The 21,200-nt window shown below is 41.8% G+C and overlaps 1 long non-coding RNA gene across 1 annotated transcript; it reads right to left on the bottom strand.

The window, feature by feature from the left end:
• Positions 1–2,502: 2,502 nt before the first annotated feature.
• Positions 2,503–20,582, bottom strand: LOC131408501 (uncharacterized). The gene is made up of 3 exons (XR_009220774.1): positions 20,248–20,582; positions 18,965–19,440; positions 2,503–2,693 (listed from the first exon to the last, which is right to left on the bottom strand). It is a non-coding gene; the product is annotated as an uncharacterized LOC131408501 (long non-coding RNA).
• Positions 20,583–21,200: the final 618 nt, after the last annotated feature.

The raw sequence follows: 21,200 nt of genomic DNA, 5'->3' as shown, positions 1-21,200 counted from the left end.
GGATAACTTCCTCCTTCAGTGTGTACATGTGAGATATGTAGATGGATGGACTCTCGAAGAATCAAGGGCCCAGAAAAGTTCAGAAGCACATTTTCTCGCTAAATGCAACATTTGAGGAACACTTCAGACAGATTTTTTTTCATTACATCCCCATACTAACCCAAAATTATTCAAAACTTGGAAATAAACTAAAGTGATAAATGCATGTCATTTCAATGTCATTGTTTATCAAGACTCAGTAGAGGATTATTTAATTAGGACTTTGATTTTGCCATTTGCTACTTGTTAGAGAACAGACGTTGTGAAAATAATGTTAACTTGTAGATTTCTGTCCCAAAGGTGACAATTTCATTGCCTTGTAGAACATTAACCAATTTTGTATCTTTTAGCGAATTCATTTCCACTTTTCTTTGACTGACTTACTATATAAATGTCTGTTCCTCAAATTTTCTTTTTGAACCAGCTCTGCTTTCTTACTGAATCATTCATTAATTGATGACTTGAATAAAATCTTTACACACATTTATTGTCTCTTGTATGAATCATGTGTCAGGGAAGAAAACCTTTCCTCTACCCTCTTGGACTCAGTCTTGGAGGCCTGCAAATTAAACTCAGACAGATTAGCAAGAGAAAAAATAGATTTTAATCATGTATGTATGTGAGCTCATAAAAAAGACGTGACTCAAAAGGGCTTACATATCATCTTAGTAAGGGAGGGCAGGGGGAGAAGGGCACTTGTGGGAAACAATGACTTCTTTGAAGGAGAGGGGAGAAAGGGCACTTAGAACAGGTGGGGGATATGATAGTTTTGTGACAATGTCTGTTTTGATGTGGTGCCAACATTTCATCTCCAAGAGGATTAGATTTGCTCCCAGAGAGGGGATTTATGACAATTGAGTGCTTTTGAAAGGCTCCGCTTTTAGGCAAATAAGGGATTTCAGGATCTCAAATGCCTTCAGCTCAAAATAATTTTTATGCAACAGTGGCATATTCTGGACACCTTCATCCTTTCACATGTTTTAATTTTTTTGAAACTTATTCCCCATTTTGCAGATCTGAAAACCCAAGTCTCAAGGATAGCAGAAGAGCCACACCTCATCAGGATCAGAGGCAGACCTTAAAGCCAGTTCTGACACTAAAGTTCTTCCCACATTGCCAGACTAGATAGCTGTGTGACCTTGACCAATTCACTTTCCCTCTCTGGGCTCAGTTTCCTCAGATGTAAATTGGGGCAAGTGGAAAAGACGATCTCTACAGTTCCTTCCAGATCTAATAATCTCTGGTAAAGTTCATTACTTGGCAAAACGATAAAAACAAGCCAGACTGATCTTCGAGTCCTCTTCCCATATTCCACTCTCATCTCTAACCATGTCACCTCATAAGTGAGGCCTTTTCTCACGCAGAAGCCCATAGTTCTGAATTTTCTCTCTCCCCATCAACACTGACCTATCCCATGTCCTGTCCATCAGGGAACATTTCCAATAGGGAATCCGCTCATGTTATAAACTATAAAGTAATCAACGCTAAGGGTAAAAGCTATTAAGAGATTAAGGTCTCACAGAGATACACATACTTTCCTTTAAAAGGTGTCTGTATTTAACCTTCCAGGAAAGATAAAATCTTTACTCAAGTGAGTGGTGGCATCCCAGGCTACGTGGCAGGCAAGTGGGTAGCATTGTGCTAGCAGGGGAATCTTAACACCCCTACATCAAATGTATTTGGAGGACTGGGTTTTGGTCCAAATAGACCGGGACCGTGTCCAGGCCAGCAGCAGCCTCCGTGCCACACCAGCTGTTATATATTTTGAGCTTCACCTTTGGTTTTTTTGGCTTGGTTCATAGAATCACATCTGCCTCCAAGTACATACAACAGTAACACAGTCGCTGCATCTGTTGCTAGTCATTCATCTTCTCCAACTCAAAATGTAACATTTGCACTTGAAGAGTGCTATTGATTAAGATGATTAGACGATTCTCATTATTCGTCATTAAATAGAAAATAGACGCTTGTGTATTTTTCTTTTCATTTATTAATCTGTCCTAATGTTTCTATACTGAATGTTTCTTCAATGGTAGAATTTAAATAATGAAAACAACTAATGCAGAGACTGTATTGAGGATAAGGAATGAACTACCATCCTGTCTTTTTAATGCTCTTTTTCCCTCCTCCCTAGCAATTATTTTTTTTGTGTGTGTGAGGAAGCTCAGCCCTGAGCTAACATCCATGCTAATCCTCCTCTTTTTTTGCTGAGGAAGACCAGCTCTGAGCTAACATCTATCGCCAATCCTCCTCCTTTTTTTCCCCAAAGCCCCAGTAGATAGTTGTATGTCATAGTTGTACATCCTTCTAGTTGCTGTATGTGAGACACGGCATCAGCATGGCCAGAGAAGCGGTGCGTCAATGCGCACCCAGGATCCGAACCTGGGCCGCCAGTAGCGGAGCGCACGCACTTAACTGCTAAGCCACAGGGCTGGCCCCTCCCTAGCAATTAAAAGACAAGCATCTGTGCTGGAGAAGGGGGTGGCATGCATGTTTTAGAGCAGAGGAGAACCAGTAGGACAGTTTTTGCCACTGTCAATGCTGTAACAACATAACGTCTTGACTTGTGGGAGAATCATTTCAACATCACTTTTGCAAAGATAGTGATGAGTCTTCTTCAGGGTTAGCATCCGATCTCGAGGGAATGTCTTGGCCTAGACAAGACACAGCACGAGTGATCAAGGGTGCATGAAGAACATTGGTCCTCAATCCCGCCTGCACAGTAGAATCACCTAAAGACCTTTAAAAAGAATACACGTACCTGGGCAGCACTCAAACCAATAAAATCTGAACCTCTGGTAGTGAGGTCTGAGCATAGGAACAGAAAAATTCTATAGAGGATTCTACTGTGCAGCCAGATGGATGAACCCCTGGTGCTGAGGGGTGTCCAAGGAAGCTTTGCTTATAGAAGGAAAACAATGTAAACAACTTATAGTTTATTGATTGCATGTGATTAATTAAATTATGATACATCCACACAATGGGATACTTACCAGTCTTTTTGTTTTTTAATAAGGTAAATCTATAGATGTTGGACAAAGCCATTCTCTCCATCATGCTTTGGGCACAATAATTAAGGATTATCTATAAGTTTTTGGGAGGTATAAAAATGTTACAGACCTGAAAAAATGTTGATTACAAAACGTAAAAATAAAACTGCCAAGTTGCAACAAATAAACGTTTGTCTATAAAACATAATATCATGTCAATTTCAGCAATTATTAGGTTTATTACATTTGAAAATGGTTGGTAAACCATTTTCAAACATACTCAAGAATTTCTGAGTATGCATGGTCAGTGGTTCTCAAAATGTGGCCCCCAGAACAGCAACATCAGCCTTATCTAAGAACTTGCTAGAAATGAAAACTTTTGGACCCCACCTCAGACCTACTGAATCAGAAACTCTGGGGATGGAGCCCAATTATATCTGTTTACACAAGCTCTTCAAGTGATTCTGATACATGCTCAAATATGAGAACCATTGTGCTAGATGAGTAGCAAAATAAAAGGATAATAGTCTTACATAACTAAAATTAAAATAACCCATCATAAATTAAATAAGTAGCCAAGTAGCTTACAAAGCACAATTTGAAAATCCTTTCAAAAATTTCTACTGAGAAAAAAATATATATCCTCAAAACAAAAATTACCATCCACCAATTCCACTCCTAGATATACCCCCAAAAGTATTAAGAGAAGAGACTCAAACAGACACTTGTATATACATGTTCATAGCAGCATTATTCACAATAGCCAAAAGGTGGAAATAACCCAAATGTCCATCAGTAGATGAATCAATAAACAAAATGTGGTCTATATATACAATGGAATATTATTCAGCCATAAAAAGGAGTAAAATTCTGACACATGCTACAACATGCAGGAGCCTCAAAAACATTATGCTAACTGAAGTAAGCCAACCACAAAAGGACAAACATTGTAGGATTCCACTTATGTGAGTTACCTAGAATAGGCAAATTCATAGAGACAGAAAGTAGAATAAAGGTTACCAGGGACTGAGGGGGAGGGGAAATAGGGAACTACTGTTTAATAAGTACAGAGTTTCTGTTTGTATTGATGAAAAAGTTCCGGAAATGAATAGTGGCATGGTTGTACCACATTGTGAATGTACTTAATGTTACTGAATTTTGCACTGAAATATGGCTAAAATAGTGAATTTTGTGTTGTATATATTTACCACAATAAAAAAAACTCAAGCTGGTGAACCAGGGAGGTCAGAGGTGTAATTCAGTCCAAGTCTGAAGGCCTGAGAACCAGGAATACTGATGCCTGAGGGCAGGAGAGGACAGATGACCCAGCTCAAGCTAAGAGAATAACTTTGCCCTTCCTTCCTCTTTTTGTACTGTTCAGGCCCTCGGGGGATTAGATGATGCTCACCTGCATTGGTGAGGACTCTCTTCTTTAGTCTACCAATTCAAATGCTAATCTCTTCCAGAAACATCCTTACAGACACGCCCAGAAATAATGTTTTACCAGCTATTTGGGCCTTGCTTAGCCTAGACAAGTTGACACAAAATTTACCATCACAGATGGTCTATTTAACATCCGTAATCTTGAACTCTAAGCTCCTTGAGGGCAGAGACCATTGTTCAAGAGTCTCCAATATCTAACACAGCACCTGGATCACAGTAAATGAATGAATGGGTGAATAAGTGAATGAGCAAATAAATGAATAAATGAGTGCATAAATAAGCAGGTGATTGTCACGTAAGTCTTTAAGTGGTCTAGAGATTGTGTGCAAAATTTGGGGCATTGGTGAGTTTTCCAGAGAACGGGTCTATGTACCTTTCATTAGATTATCAATGGGACACACTACCCTAGAGTGCTTAAAACCACTGGTGTGGAGATGGGGACAGGAAGGAGTGGACTAGATGACTTCCTCTGGATGGCCCCTGGCAAGTATTTCAAACAGATCAAATAAAAGCGAGCAGCAGACAACCTGACAAGATGACATATCACACAGTGGACAAACGAGAGGAAATCAGAGTTTACTGCATGGAACCTGATTCCTTGGCTGACCATTCCTCTCTGAGTCCTTGAGGTTCACCAGTTCTCTGATTTTACAAAAACAAGTGAATACTCTGTCATTAGCCTGATTGCAGTTCTGGCAGAGACTAGCTACATACAGATGCTTCTGACTTTAAGAAATATCAAGAAAAAGCTTGCTTTTGGAGCACCTGAATCCTCTGTTGAGGGAAGAGCCTGGCACTGATGTGAGTCACATTCAATTCAGCAGACATTAAAGGAGGTCCTACTTGGTAACAGAGGCCAGGGATACATGTAAGATTACGCCATGGCCTCTGGGGTGCCCATAAGTTTCATGAAGAAAAAGATAATCCTCTGCCCAACTCCCCTAGTAATCAGAGAAATGCCAATTAAAATGACAGTGAGAAACCTCTTTGGACTCATCAGATTTCTTGGTGAGGATATGGGGGAATGGGATCTTCATGGGAGAGAAAGCCCGAGGTCATTCTGGAGGGCACTGTGTCGGTGCTCACCATCTATCCAAACCTACCTCACCTTGGGTCAGTGTAGCTTACCCAACCGCTCACAATCCTACTCCTGGGTATATCCCCAAGAAATCATCACACTGATTCCTAAGAGGACTTATGCAAAGTTGTTTTCCAAGGCTCCTGGAAATCCCAGATGCTCTCTTTTTGTCTCCTCCGACTCACAGAGAACATGTTGGAAACACAGGTTAAAAATAACGTTCTGCCACAGGGGTAGGAATTCAGATGTAATGCCCTTGACCTAGCCTCACCACCTAGCTCCATGATTCCCATCTTGAACCACCTAGGGAGTATAATTTATCTCTGCTTCCAGGGGAGGTTATAAGCAGGGAAATGTTCCCTGGATGCTGAAGACAGAAATCAATTCAGGAACATGGCCTTAGATGCAATAGACATTTTGACCATCACTGTATGAGAAAACAGAACGAGAAATTTGGAAAGTAACCTCACTAGATCATTTCACCGAGTCCTCTGCCTCTCATGAGTTAAATGCTTAAGGCAGCCTCGAGAGCACAAATCCAGGGATATCATTTTCTATTTTTTCCTGAGACTATTTTAAACTTTGATTCAGAAGGGCTATGAACTCTGGGATGGAGGGGACAAGAAGTCTAGAGGGGAACCTACCACTGGACACAGAGGTTTTGAGAGTAGAACCCAAATATGATGACTTTGTAAATAAATTTTAAATATCAGCATAGTTCCATGTACTAGTAATACGTCCAATCCACATTGCTTAAAAACCTCAGCTTCTCTATGAGGATTATAGTAGAACCTACATTGTAGGACTGTTGTGAGGAATAAATGAAATAATAATTATGAAGCATTTAGCACATTATAGGTCGCCCATACATGTTAACCATTATTCACAACATTTTTTATTTTCTGAGCCAGTAAAATTTATTAAGCTTTTTGTGTTCACTGAACTAGCCCCTGGGAATAAAAACTGGACATAGAATTAGAATTTTTTAAAGCTGAACAATAGCTTAGAGATCATCCAGTCCATTTTTTCCAAATCAAATCTTAATTGTAACACCAGGAAACAGTAATTAAACACAGAGCTGCTCTAGTGGGAGAGGCTGATAAATGGAGAGCTGTCCTCTTGCCCTCCCCAGGGAACCCTAGGGTACCACACAGCACAGTTTGAAAACCACAGCTCACCCAACCTCTTCCTCTTGCAGATGAGGACTGTGGGACACAACAGTCTAATTGCCTGTCCAAGGTCACACAGCTAATCAGAGATAGACTGCCTGGGCCAGAAGCTGGATCTCCACTATCAAGGAATTTGCCAACTAGCTGTGGAAACAGGATGTATGCAGGCTGGGATGTGGAAGAAAATTGGGGCTCATTTTCTCAAGTTGTATTATCAAAGCCTGGGCCTTGGCCAAGCCCCTCGCCCTCTGGGTTTCAGTTTATCCACTGGACTTTCTGTTCTTAATAATTTCTGCCTTAGAATCCATTACCATGGGGGCGGCCTGGTGGCATAGCAGTTAAGTGCCACACTCCGCTACGGCTGCCCAGGGTTCGCAGGTTCGGATCCTGGGCGCACACCGAAACACTGCTTGTCAAGCCATGCTGTGGCGGCATCCCATATAAGATAGAGGAAGATTGGCACAGATGTTAGCCCAGGGCTGATCTTCCTCAGGAAAAAGAGGAGGATTGGCATCAGATGTTAGTTCAGGGCTGATCTTCCTCACCAAAAAAAAAAAAGAAAATCCATTAGCACAAAAAGAATGATCACTTATATGCTCTGTGACTCATAGCAATTTTTATTGAATATTTTTATGAATTTGTGGATTTGTCACAAATTTATTCCCTAAGTATAATAAAAATATGATGACATCGTAATTAAGGAAAATCGTTTTGAATAAAACATCATTATGTAATTTGGAAACATACAGAATAAACAGAACAGGAGCATTAAGTCTGATTTCTGTTATGTTCTCTGTGCTTTGAACAATGAAATTTATATCATTTTTATGTAGCACTGAAGCTTTATTTTTTAAAACTTACTAAGAAATATTTCAAATGCACACAATGAGCTCTACTTGCTCTGACACCCGATGCTGAGCAGGGCATAGTGACGGTGAAACTAGCTGTTTCGATACAATGTAATTCCTCCCTCATGGCAAGACTGAAGATGAAATGATTCTAAAGACTGGATATCTTCGTAACTTCCTTCTAGGCAGGAACAACCAAAGGGAAGACTTACTTCAGTGCTTCATCCACTACCTGGGGTTGGCAGTTAGCTGCTTGGCAGCCTCCAGATCCTCCCTTTCAGTATCTCTCAACACTGCATCAGCCTTTCTTGGAAAAACCCACAGGCATCCTACTGTATGTTTTGAATCCTATTTAAAAGGCCTCCAGTGGAAACAGAGAGAACCTTCCACCAGAGTGCAGAGCAGATGAAGTGGGCTCATTTCTCTCAATCACCATCTCCTCCTCCTACCACCCCCAGACACACAAATGGTTCTTGCCCATTATATACACTCCACACAAAGGAAGATGAAGGCCCAGACCCTGCTGGCAAAGTTTATTGTCTAGTGGTTAAAAAATTCAAACACACAGACATTAAAAGGAAACAAATGTTTCAGGGGAAGATGTTCGATGCCAAGTGAGTTGAATGAATTGTAAATGCCATGGGAATTTAACCCACAGAGAAATCATGGCTGGTATTTAGACAAGACTTAGCAAAAATAGATGGACCATGAGCTAAGCCTTAAAGAATAAGGAGAATTGGATGGACAGGAAGGAGGGTGGTCCAGGTGGGGGAAACAGTAAACAGAGGATCCCAAAAAGGAAAAAGACAAGATGTATGGAAGCAAGTGGGAAGGCTTGTCTGAGCAGACATAAGCTGTTTGATTAGAGATGGAAACTGAGGCCAAACCATGAAGGGTCTTAAATACCAATGGAAGAGTTTACAACTGCCCTCATCGCCTCCACTCCCTGGTGATGCTAATCTGACGAAATGGTTCGTAAATGGGCTTAACAGCAGATGCCTTACCTCCACACCCTCAGAATCCCAGGGATGCCAAATACCTTTCCTGTTCCACACAAAATCCCACCTATTGGTAGAAGCTGCAAGGAGAACTGTGTTGAGAAAGGTTCTAAGGTCACACCTGAGCTCATCATGAGTGTTGCAATTTATAATTGGTGCCTGTCAAGGACAGAACAGGGAGGAACTGCAGTAAGAACAGCAGTGCTGATGCTCTGTATTTGCCAACTCTGCTTTATCCAAATGGGATGGCTATCCTGGTGAGAAATTCAGGCATCGAACTTGCTTAATGCGGAAAGTATTGTGGAGTAGGGAAGGCCTTACAGTTTCCGCTAGTTAGGTTAACTACCAACACTCTCTATGCTTAAGACCAACTCCAAAAGAATGTTCTGCCCCAGACTATAAGCAAGAAAATATTTAGGCGCTAGTGCTGACATCTGGCCTCAGCAGTAGAGAGTATTATAATTGATTAGTGATGTCTGCCATGGGCTCAGAAGAAGTAATGCTATGCACACTACATAAGTATTATGCCTAGATTTACCAAAGGGACCACAGTAAAGGTGTTTCAGGCGTCGGAACCAACTGATACAAGAAGTTAAGTATTCTTGTTTGGTTTGGTTTGGCTTAGTTTGGGGTTAGGGAAGATATGTTTTTCAATTATATAAATTATATATATATAATTATATAAACGTGTTGGCAGGTACTCCTGTATATCTGTGTACTTAATAAGATCAGCCCAAAATGCACATTGTGCCCCAGAATGAACTCAAGGCAGGACCACAGAGCCTGCTCATAAGAGAGTTCAGGGATTTTAAGCCTTTAATCAGAGCGGTTGTGTTTATCTTAACCGGTTTCTTTGGTGAGGCCTACCCAGTACTTAAAAACTTGCAGCCCACACCTGCCAACGATTCCTGGTGCAGATCAGCCCTCACTGGCCGAGTAGCACCCTGATCTCTGATCTCCCTGCCTCTAATTTTCCCTCCCGTTGGAAGCCCTTCATCTCCTTCCCTACCACACTCCTGAGGACGAAGGAGTTTGTCAGTTGAGAGAGCAAATTTTTTTCTTCTTTTTATTCTTCCTGTAAATGCAAACAAGCAGCTAGCACTACAAGAACCTTCATATTTGCAAACACCCCAGGGTGTTTCACAAAAATCAATCTAACCAAAAACCATAAAATATAAATTCACCTGACACAAGGACAGGATGACGGTGGAAATTTCTCCCCCTACCTCCACATTACACAGTGTCCATACAAATGACTCTGGAAACTGCACCAATTACTAGAGCCACCAGATAAATCTCAAGGTCAGGAGAATTTGCAGGAAAAAGAAAGCAAATGAAATGCATCTTTAAAGAGGTCCCTTTGCATAAGAGAGGCTGCTCTGGAACACATTCCAACAAAAGTAAATGATTTGGGCAAGAAATTTTCCACGTTCCCTTGGTGACATTGCAGCTCCCTGAGAATCACAGCCCCACCACTTATTCCCAGAGGCCTCTTCTAATCTGGAGTCCATGCAATGTGCTTCCGTTACTGTGGACGAAAGGAGGATTGTGCTGGGCATGGCGGAAGGCAGACTGGAAGGGCATAGGTGCTGGATATTTATACACATAAAATGTTTACTCTTTTCTAACTATTAAAGAAATTCTTACTTAGTGTGGAAACTTTACAAAACACAAGGAAAAAAATTAAAGTCACTCCTAATCCCTCTCCGACCATTGCTTGGGGGTAGACCCAACAGCGCAGTCTCCCAAGGGCTGCAGCAGAATCTCCTGGTGGATACACAGAAGGAAGACTCTTGGGACCCCACAAACCTGCAGAATCCAGATTTCTGGGGATGGATGGGTCTCCAGCATCTGCATTTTTGAAAAGCACTCCTGGCGATTCTTATGTGAACTTCCTCTCTGAACTGTAAACCCTCCTAACGCAGATATTTGTGTTTCTTTGTTCACCATTGTATTCCAGAACCTGGCACGTAGGAGGGACTCAATAAATATGTGTTGAATAGATAAATAAATTCTATTCTCTCTTTTTTCCTTGCACATATAATTTTCTTCCTTTTTTTTGAAACATGTCTTCATACTTCTCACTTAATGATAGATAAAGCACTTACCATATACTCGCCACTGTCCTGTGAGCTTTGCAAGCCTTATCTCACTTATAACAAACCCCTAAAGCAATTATTTTTTATAACTCCTAGACACAGAGAAGTCATGTAATTTGTCCAAGGTCACACAGCCACAAAGTGGTAGAAGCAGGTTTAAACTTCAAGAATATAAGTCCAGAATCTTCACGCTTCGTATCTGCATCCATCTTGAACCTCTTCTCGGGGTCCAATATTGTTCATTTTTTAATGGTAACATGGTATTCCATTGTACAGATTCACCAGAATTTAAGAAATTATTGGACAGTTCCTCTCTATCTTTACAATACTGGAGAAAAATCAAGCAAACCCAATTTTCCCAAAACCATATTTTTATTTCCTTAAATCACTTTCTGAAAGTGGAATTACTAGGTCCAAGGATGTGAACACTCTTAGGGCTCTTGATTCATATTGACAAATTGTCCTAAATATTTTACTAAGATAGATAGACATCCACCAGCAGCATAAAGGTGCCTATTTCTACCATTAAAAATACAGAAACTGATTTCAGGAGGAAGTCAAGATGGCAGTGTAAGCAGACTCTGAACTCACCTCCTCCCGCGGACACAGCCAATTTACAACTACCTGTGGAAAAATTACCCCTGAGACAGAACTGAAAACTGGATAAGAGGAACTCCTGCAACAACGGACAATCCTAACTGAGGTAGAAGAGGCAGAAACTCCCTTCTGGAGAGGAAAAACGCTGCCTTCACAAGCCGCAGCACCTCACGGCCGCCCGGGAGCAGCCCACAGGTCCCCAGCCTCCCTGGAGGAGCGGGGCCCTGAGCCGGGGAGCGCCCCCGCTGTGAGCATTTTGTGGACCCAGCACAATCAAGATGAGTGGCATAATATCTGACTTTGCCTGCTACTAGAACATTGGGGAATACCCCCAGAAAAATTGGTTCACAAAGAAATTAAAACCAGCTCTTAAAGGGCCCATGCGCAAACTCACCCGTTTCAGAAAGCAACCTAAAATCACCAGAAAGAAAGGTGCACAGTGCTTTAGTGAAAAGAGACTCACCTAATAGGCCCTGTGTGCATCTCGGTGAGAGGTGAGACCTCTCCAGGGACTGGGACATTGGCGGCGGCCATTGTTGTGGCCTGGTGTGGGCGTGCTGACACAGACGCCCTTGGAGTTCTCCCTGAGGCCTGCTAGCCCAGGGTCTGCCCCACCCGCTAGAGCACCGATTTAATCCAGCTCAGCCAGGGCAGGCAGCCCACCCTAGAGACTGGCCCCACCCAACAACAAGCCCTCAGGCAACTTGTGGGCCTGCATAGACTGGTGACTGGATTCTCTGCAGCCTGGCGACTGAGCCAACATCCGTGGGGCAGGGCGTGCACAAGGAGCGGGTGGAGAGTGTGGGGCCGTGGTGGAGGGTGTGGGGCTCCCGCCGTGGAGAGACTGGGTCCGCTTCGGGGGGTCGGGCGCGCACACGGGGCAGGACTGTGTTGACTGTGTGTGTGGACCTGTGGCGAGCAGGGCTTGTCAGCTGCAGAATACTTGTGCTTCTCAAAGACCCACATAGGAGGTTTGCCCCACCTTCCAAAGCCTGAAACAATTGGGTGCTCCTGTGCCTGAGGCCAGCCCCACCCAGCTATAATCCTCAGAGAGCTGACAGGAGACCTAAAGTCTGGAGGCTTATAGCAATTGTAAGGCCCTGAGCCTAACAACCTGCCACGCTGGGGACCTACTCACTTAAAAGAAATACTGCAACACAAATGTGGTATTAGAACTTGCAGCCAACTGTGTTGGGGATCCCCACACCTGATAAAGAGACTGAAGGGCCCACAACAACTACAAACAGCTGAGCATTACAACAGCTGGCCAGGAGCATAACTCGGCCTCCCTGGGCACCTACAGGGAGAGCAAACAGGCCACAACAGAAGGACACACGTAGCCCACATAGGGGTCACCCCTGGAACATTGAGAACTGAGGGAAGCACACTGGAAGCCTCCTAAGGCATCACTTACATAAGGTCACCTATCCAAGAGCAGGAGACGTAGCTGACCTACCTAATACATAGACACAAGCACAGAGAAAGAGGCAAAATGAGGAGGCAAAGGAATACATTCCAAGTAAGCGAACAGGACAAAACCCCAGAAAAGGAACTAAGTGAAACAGAAATGAGCAACCTACCTGACAGAGAGTTCAAACAAAGAGTGTTAAGGATGCTCACTGATCTGGGGAGAAGAATAGAGGAACTCAGTGAGAATGTCAACAAAGAAACGGAAGATATAAAAAAGAACCAATCAGAAATGAAGAATACAATACTGGAAATGAAAAATTCACTAGAGGGACTCAAAAGCAGAGTAGAGGATACAGAAGAAAGGATCTGTGAGATGGACGAAAGACTAGAAGAAATTACCCAAGCTGAACAGGTAAAAGAGAAAAGAATTAAAAAGAGTGAGGACAGTCTAAGGACCCTCTGGGACAAGATCAAGCTCACTAACATCCATGTTATAGGTGTCCTGGAAGGAGAAGAGCGAGACAAAGGGGCAGAGAATCTATTTCAAGAAATAATAGATGAAAACTTCCCTAACCTAAGGAAGGAAACAGACATCCAGGTACAGGAAGCACAGAGAGCCCCAAACAAGATAAACCCAAAGAGGCCCACACCAAGACACACCATAATCAAAATGTCCAGAATTAAAGATAAAGAGAGAATCCTAAAAGCCGCAAGAGAAATTCAAGTTACATACAAAGGAAACCCCATAAGGCTATCAGCTGACTTCTCAGCAGAAACCTTACAGGCTAGAAGAGAGTGGCATGATATATTTAAAGTGTTAAAAGGCAAAAAATTACAGCCAAGAATACTCTACCCAGCAAGGTTATCATTCAAAATGGAAGGAGAGATCAAAAATTTCCCAGACAAGCAAAAATTAAAGGAGTTTGTCACCAAGAAACCAGTGCTATAAGAAATGGTAGAGGGACTGATTTAAGGGGGAAAGAGAAGACCACAAATAGGAAAAATTATCTATTTCCATGATAAGAGGGTAATGGATACAAATGCACAAAAAAGAGGTTAGATATGATATCAAAAACGTAAAAGGAGGGAGGAAGGGAGTTAAAGAGTAGAGCTTTCAGACAGAGGTCAAACTAAAGAGACCATTAATTCTGTGTAGAAGAAGAAAGGAAGAGAGAAGGACTACTAAAACACTGAGAAAAAAAAAGTTAAAAAATGGCAGTAAGTACATACTTATCAATAGCTACTTTAAACATCAATGGACTAAATGCTGCAATTAAAAGGCATAGGGTGGCTGATTGGATAAAAAAACAAGACCCATATATATGCTGCATACAAGAGACACACTTCAGACCTAAAGACACTCACAAACTGAAAGTGAAGGGATGGAAAAAGATACTCCATGCAAATGGCAATGAAAAGAAAGCTGGGGTAGCAAGACTCATATCAGACAAAATAGACTTTAAAACAAAAACTGTAAAAAGAGACAAAGAAGGGCACTACATAGTGATCAAGGGAACAATCCAACAAGAGGATATAACACTTGTAAATATATAAAGCAATTATTAACAGACATAAAAACAGAAATAGACAGTAACACAATAATAGTAGGGGACTTTAACACTCCACTTACACCAACGGATAGATCATCCAAACAGAAGATCAATAAGGAAACATTGGCCTTAAATGATACACTAGAACAGATGGACCTAGTAGATATATACAGAGCATTCCATCCAAAAACTGAAGAATACACGTTCTTTTCAAATGCACATGGAACATTCTCCAGGATTGATCACATATTAGGCCACACAACAAGTCTCCATAAATTTAAGAACATTGAAATAATACCAAGCATCTTTTCTGACCACAACAGTATGAAACTAGAAATCAACTCTAGGAAGAAAATCAGAAAAGCCACAAATATGTGGAGATTAAACAAAATGCTACTAAACAATGACTGGGTCAATGAAGAAATCAAAGAAGAAATCAAAAAATACCTGGAGACAAATGAAAATGAAAATACAACATGCCAGAATTTATGGGATACAGCAAAAGCAGTTCTAAGAGGGACGTTTATAGCAATACAGGCCCATCTCAACAAACAAGAAAAATCTCAAATAAACAATCTAACAATGCACCTAAAGGAACTGGAAAAAGAAGAACAAACAAAGCCCAAAATCAGTAGAAGAAGAGAAATAATAAAAATCAGAGCAGAAATAAATGAAATAGAAACCAAAAAAAAATAGAAAAAATTAATAAAACCAAGAGATGGTTCTTTGAAAAGATAAACAAAATTGACAAACCTTTAGCTAGATTCACCAAGAAAAAAAGAGAGAAGGCACAAATAAGTAAAATCAGAAATGAAAAAGGAGAAATTACAACAGACACCTCAGAAATACAAAAGATTATAAGAGAATGCTATGAAAAGCTATATATGCCAACAAATTCGACAATCTGGAAGAAATGGATAAATTCTTAGAATCATACAACCTTCCAAAACTGGATCAAGAAGAAGTAGAGAATTTGAATAGACCAATCACCAGTAAGGAGATCGAAACAGTAATCAAAAACCTCCCCAAAAATAAAAGTCCAGGACTAGACGGCTTCCCTGGTGAATTCTACCAAACATTCAAAAAAGACTTAATACCTATCCTTCTCAAACTCTTCCAAAATATTGAGGAGGGAGGGAAGCTCCCTAAGTCCTTCTATGAAGCCAACATTACCCTGATACCAAAACCAGACAAGGACAACACAAAAAAAGAAAATTACAGGCCAACATCACTGATGAACATCGATGCAAAAATCCTCAACAAAATACTAGCAAATCGCATACAACAATACATTAAAAAGATTATACACCATGATCAAGTGGGATTTATTCCAGGTATGCAGGGATGGTTTAACATTCGCAAATCAATCAACGTGAAACACCACATTAATAAAATGAAGAATAAAAATCACATGATCATCTCAATAGATGCGGAGAAAGCATTTGACAAGATACAGCATCCATTTATGATAAAAATTCTGAATAAAATGGGTACAGAAGGAAAGTACCTCAACCTAATAAAGACCATATATGAGAAACCCACAGCTAATATCATCCTCAATGGTGAAAAACTGAAAGCTATCCCTCTAAGAACAGGAACCAGACAAGGATGCCCACTGTCACCACTCCTATTTAACATAGTACTGGAAGTCCTAGCCAGAGCAATCAGTCAAGAAAAAGAAATAAAAGGGATCCAAATTGGAAAGGAAGAAGTGAAACTGTCACTATTTGCAGATGACATGATTTTATATATAGAAAACCCTAAAGAATCCACCAGAAAACTTTTAGAAGTAATAAACGCATATGGTAAAGTTGCAGGATACAAAATCAACATACAAAAATCAGTTGCATTTCTATATACTAACAACAAAGTAGCAGAAAGAGAAATTAAGAATACCATCCCATTTACAATTGCAACAAAAAGAATAAAATACCTAGGAATAAACTTAACCAAAGAGGTGAAAGTGCTGTACACAGAAAACTATAAAACATTGCTGAAAGAAATTGAAGAAGACACAAAGAAATGGAAAGATATTCCGTGCTCTTGGATTGGAAGAATTAACATAGTTAAGATGTCCATACTTCCTAAAGCAATCTATAGATTCAATGCAATCCCTATCAAAGTTCCAACATTTTTCACAGAAATAGAACAATCCTAAAATTTATATGGAACAACAAAAGACCCCGAATAGGTAAAGGAATCCTGAGAAAAAAGAACAAAACTGGAGGTATCACACTCCCTGATTTCAAAAAATACTACAAAGCTATAGTAACCAAAACAGCGTGGTACTGGCACAAAAACAGACACACAGATCAATGGAATAGAATCGAAAGCCCAGAAATAAACCCACACATCTATGGACAGCTAATCTTTGACAAAGGAGCCAAGAACATACAATGGAGAAAAGAAAGTCTCTTCAACAAATGGTGTTGGGAAAACTGGATAGCCACATGCAAAAAAATGAAAGTAGACCCTTACCTTACACCATACACAAAAATTAACTCCAAATGGATTAAAGACTTGAATGTAAGACCTGAAACTATGAAACTTCTAGAAGAAAACATAGGCAGTACACTCTTCGACATTGGTCTTAGCAACATATTTTCAAGCACCATGTCTGACTGGGCAAGAGAAACAATAGAAAAAATAAACAAATGGGACTACATCAAACTAAAAAGCTTCTGCACAGCAAAGGAAACCATCAACAAAATGAAAAGACAACCTAACAATTGGGAGAAGATATTTGCAAACCATACATCTGAGAAGGGCTTACTCTCCAAAATATATAAAGAACTCATGCATCTCAACAACAAAAAAACTACCAACCCAATTAAAAAATGGGCAAAAGACATGAACAGACATTTCTCCAAAGAAGATATACAGATGGCCAACAGACACATGAAAAGATGTTCAAAATCATTAACTATCAGGGAAATGCAAATCAAAACTACAATGAGATATCACCTCACGCCCATCAGAATGACTATAATTAACAAGACAGGAAACAACATGTGTTGGAGAGAAGAGAACTCTCATACACTGCTGGTGGGAGTGCAAACTGGTGCAGCCACTATGGAAAACAGTATGGAGATTCCTCAAAAAATCAAGGATGGAACTACCATATGATCCAGCTATTCCACTGCTGGGTATTTATCCAAAGAACTTGAAAACACCAATGCGTAAAGATACATGCACCCCTGTGTCATTGCAGCGTTATTCACAATAGCCAAGACTTGGAAGCAACCTAAGTGCCCATCAAGGGACGAATGGATAAAGAAGATGTGGTATATATACACAATGGAATACTACTCAGCCATAAGAAAGGATGAAATCCAGCCATTTGTGACAACATGGATGGACATTGAGGGTATTATGCAAAGTGAAGTAAGTCAGAGGGATAAGGTCAAATACCATATGATTTCCTTCATTAAGTAGTAGATAATAACAACAATAAACAAACACATAGAGACAGAGATTGGATTGGTGGTTACCAGAGGGGAATGGGGGAGGGAGGAGGGCAAAAGGGATAATTTGGCACATGTGTGTGGTGATGGGTTGTAATTAGTATTTGGGTGGTGAACATGATGTAATCTATGCAGAAATAGAAGTATAATGATGTACACCTGAAATTTATACAATGTTATAAACCAATGTTACCGCAATAAACAAAAAATTAAAAAATAAAATAAAATAAAATACAGAAACTTTGAACATCATTAAAAATATATATTTGTGGCTGCCATGTTTTGGGGAGTGTTTTAGTTCTTTTTTAACAAGGCAGGATCTTGGCTGTACCAGATCTAGGCAGGGAGACAGAGTTCTTCCCACACCTTCCCCAACAGGTTCTGGGTTTTGTTTTGTGGTGTGGTTTGATTTTGTTTTACCTCTATGTTTTTACTTATGTTACACCTCCAGCTGTTTGGGATGTTATCATTTCTATGCGTTCCACAAATTCACTTCCTCGCCATTCCAGCTGTCGGTGATCCCACTCCCTGGAAGATTTATGAAAGAAGCCTTGTCTAACTGTGATTATCCACAGAGTCCTGATAAAGAAATCAAGGCTCAGCCAGGCTGAGCAACTTGCCCAAGGTCACACAGCATGTAGAGGCAAAGTCTGGATTCTCAGAGCTGGAACTCTTCACCACCACGCTCCTCTCCCTCTCCCTTGGCAGAACTTGCCACGTGTGAGAGAAAACCCAAGCTGCGAATCTAGCATTCCCTGGGCTGACTGACCTAGCAACCCTACAGCCAAAAAAAGGGATTACCTCTCCCTGTGCAGAGGAGGAGGGAAGAAAAGAGTCTCTACCCTTTGCCAGAGCACCCCGAATGTAGCCATCACTCGTCCCAGAGTCACTGGCTTCAAACACTTGGCCCCTGGTGTATCTGAAATCATTATCGATCCGGAGTGCTCTCTAAATGAGCTTGCAGTCTACCAGGGCCCACAGACCGGCCAGGCTCCTAGGAGCAGCTGCGTCCTTGATCAGCTTTCCTGGCTCATATTTACTCTGAGAAATTAGAAGTTAAATGTAAAAGCAAATAGAGATGGAATTTAATTATACTGAGCAAAGACACTGTGTGTAAGGAATGCTGTTTTTCTCCTCTGATAAGCAAAAGAGAATGGTTGAGCTGGCACCCAGACGTTGCCTGAGTCAACACCTTCATTCTGTACCCCTCCCAGCATCTCTGTCACCCATTGACGGCATGTGTGCTCCATGGGGGCAGGGACCGTGTCCCGTCACTCACCATGCTGGTGTCTGTTAGGGCTGATAAAGAAGTTAGGAGTATCTCCAACCATTCTGCATCACTTGTCTTCTGAGAGAGAAGCCCAGAGTGAGGGAGTCTTAGGGTTGGTCTGGCAGCTCAACCAAGTCATCAGGATCCAGGCTCTCCTATATTTCTGCTCCACCATCTTCGTGTTGGCTCCTCCTACCCAAGCTTAATGCTCCAGGCTCTCAAGCTCCAGGCATCAACCCCTACTCAAGGCAGAAAAACAGCAAAAGGGGCAGCACCACCAGGTCCCCTTTCACGTCTGCCCTTTATCAGGAAAGCAAATGCTTCCCCAGAAGCAGCCATCCTTCCTCTTACATCTCATCCAGCTTAGGATCATGTAGCCACCAGATTGGTGGGTGGGGGCGGGGGATATTATCCTGATCAATTGAGAACAATCTTGAGTCTTCACTGAAGTTGGACAAATTCTTAGCCCAAACAAAGTTGAGGTTCTACGAAAAAGGAAGAAAAGGGGGATTGGCAAATAATGTTTACAATGTATACTCAGCACGTAGCAGAAGGCCTGGCACAGAGCAGGTGTTCAATGAAATCATATTCAATGAAGGATGAACACCTTTATTCTGTACCTGAGGATGGAGGGAGGAGTGCAGGCTGAGGAGCAAGGTCAAAGAGGAGAACAGAGGAGGGTGGAAGGAATGGGTGGCATCTGCCTCCCATCTGTTTTTGGAATAAGTTTGAGCTCCTATGGTTGGGGGAGTAAAGGCCAGAAACTGATGGGACCATAACTCATGAGCATCCTGGTGATATTTTGAGTGAGGAGTGATGGCCCGGGGCTCATGACACTGTTCACAAGAGCCCAGTGACAATGAGGCAAGGGGCTCTGAAGGGGCCCTTCTCTGGGCCACCACATAATCCAGCAATGCTCTGCCCATGAGAAACTGGAAGCTTTGCGAGCACCCACAAAAACCCCCTTTGGCATGGAAAGCCAACAATGTCCTCATGATGGGCATCAAGGAGCCTACAGCGAGCGGCTTCCCAGGCAGTGGACTCTATCAGGTGGAAGCCAGAAGAGAGGAGGGAAGAGGCCTGCAGCTGACAGACTGGCTCTGGGAGTACCTGAGACAAGCCTTGGCAATCCCAGAAATCACCAGAGAATGCTTTGAGGAGGCGAGTGCTGTCAGCGGAGCAAGTGGGGGCTGGTGCCAACATAATTTGTGTTTCCAGGCTGGTGACATTCGGGTTGCAAGTGGACAAGACAGAGTTGGCTAGAGGTTCCCAGAGCGAGGAACGTGGCCTACCTAGATTCTCAGAGCAGGTGGCATGGCCAGTGAGAAGCCGACCTGGGAAGCCAGAGTTCGACTTCTCTGTTAAGATTTGAGGATTACGCAGACAGAGCGGGAATCAGGGGAACCGCTGGCAGCCGGGACTCCCACGACCTCAAGGCTGAAGATGGAACAAGATTCACTACTCTCTCACTGGTTAGACGGTCCCTTCTTCCGGGGCCTCAATTTCCTCATTTATAAGATGGAGGGATCACATTACATCTCTAAGTTCCTTTCAACACTGGTGTTCTGTTTTGTTAAAGATCTACAAACAAGAAAAGAGTTAAAATAAATCAGAGCGACTGGACTGAGGATATGAATAAACATAAGGCCCAGCCAACAGGCAGTAAGATGCAACGGTTGAGAATTCAGGCTCTGGACTCAGCCAGACCTGGGCTTAGGACCAAGATCTGTCACTTACTATACGATCTCATGTTTTTAAGCTTAAGATGAGTTTTCCTCATCTATAAAATGGAGGTAATAATCGCGATCTCCTGGAGTGGTGTTGAGAATTAAATAATATACTCATCCTGCCTAGTAAAGTGCCAGGGATACACAGGTGCTTCATAAATGACACTTTCAACAAAACAAAAAGATGAAATCTCGGGCCGGCCCCATGGCTTATCGGTTAAGTGTGCGCGCTCCACTACTGGCGGCCCTGGTTCAGATCCCGGGCGCGCACTGACGCCATGCTTGGCCGCGTCCCACATACAGCAACTAGAAGGATGTGCAACTATGACATACAACTATCTACTGGGGCTTCGGGGGAAAAAAAAAGGAGGGTTGGCAATAGATGTTAGCTCAGAGCTGGTCTTCCTCAGCAAAAAGAGGAGGATTAGCATGGATGTTAGCTCAGGGCTGATCTTCCTCACACACACAAAAAAAAAAAGATGAATTCTCAAGTGATGATCTGCCTTTAGGACTTCAGG

The sequence above is a fragment of the Diceros bicornis genome, chromosome 1 (assembly GCF_020826845.1).
Source record: "Diceros bicornis minor isolate mBicDic1 chromosome 1, mDicBic1.mat.cur, whole genome shotgun sequence".
NCBI classification, from domain to species: Eukaryota; Metazoa; Chordata; class Mammalia; order Perissodactyla; family Rhinocerotidae; genus Diceros; species Diceros bicornis.
This window is presented reverse-complemented; position numbering and strand designations above follow the sequence as displayed.